The sequence below is a fragment of the Elephantulus edwardii genome, unplaced genomic scaffold (assembly GCF_000299155.1).
Source record: "Elephantulus edwardii isolate Elephantulus edwardi_28Jun2011 unplaced genomic scaffold, EleEdw1.0 scaffold00219, whole genome shotgun sequence".
Classification (NCBI taxonomy): Eukaryota; Metazoa; Chordata; class Mammalia; order Macroscelidea; family Macroscelididae; genus Elephantulus; species Elephantulus edwardii.
In genome coordinates this window covers 5,061,240-5,062,363 of record NW_006399969.1, presented here as the reverse complement: position 1 = coordinate 5,062,363, position 1,124 = coordinate 5,061,240, and positions in this window count along the sequence as shown.

The window sequence follows — 1,124 nt, the reverse complement described above, 5'->3', positions numbered from 1 at the left end:
CTTGGTTCTGCCCTGATCATATCACAGATTTTCCTGGGAAACCAATTCTAGATTTGAAGCATCTCTACATTTCAAAACACCATACTATGAGTTTATTTAAATGATACGATTTTAGGGGGAGATGTGATAACAGAAATGCATTCTTTGAAGTTGATCTTGGATATCAGATTTGAGCCAAGCAAGAGAGAGCAGATATTCTGGCTGAAGCAGCACAGAGAAGGTCCATCGTTAGGGGAAGCATGTTGCGTGTGTCTTACTCCCCACTGACCTGGAGCACTGTGTAAGCATCAATGTTGTAGTCCCAGGCTAAGTGGTAATAATCAGCCTTATTCCCAGGCTGGAGCCCAGAGATGCTCAGGGAGAATTTATTTGCTGATTTGGAACCTGAAGTCTCTTATGATGAATCAAAAGAAGATGGAAGGAGTACACAGAGTCACTTTATCAGAAGGAATTGGCTGATCCAGAGGAATTTCATGAAATAACATATGAGCAAGAACCTATGGTGATGAAGGAGGAAGTTCAAGTTGCTATGAAGGAATTGGCAAATAAACAACGCTCCAGGAGTTGACTGTATACCAATTGATTTATTTCAACAAACAGATGCTGCCCTGGATGTGCTCACTAGGTTGTTCCAGGAAATCTGGAGGGCAGCCAGCTGGCCAACTGACTGGAAGAGATCGATATTTGTTCCCATTCCAAAGAAAGGTGACCCAACAGAGTGTGGAAATTATCGAACAATATAATTTATATCAGATGCAAGCAAGATTCTGCTGAAAATTATCCAAAAATGTTTGGAACTTCCAGATGTGAGGGCTGGATTTAGAAGAGGTCGCAGTACTAGGGATATTATAGCTAATGTAAGATGGATCTTGGCAGAAGGCAAAGAGTACCAGAAGAATGTATATCTGTGCTTCATTGACTATGTAAAAGCTTTTGACTGTGTGGAGCACAACAATCTGTGGCTGACTCTGAGAAGAATGGGAATCCCAGAACATTTGATGGTGCTAATGGGAAACCTGTACTTGGACCAAGAGGCAGTTGTCAGAACAGAGCAGGGAGACATTGGATGGTTCAAAATCAAGAAAGGAGTCCATCAGGGATGTATTTTGTCTCCATATCTTTTC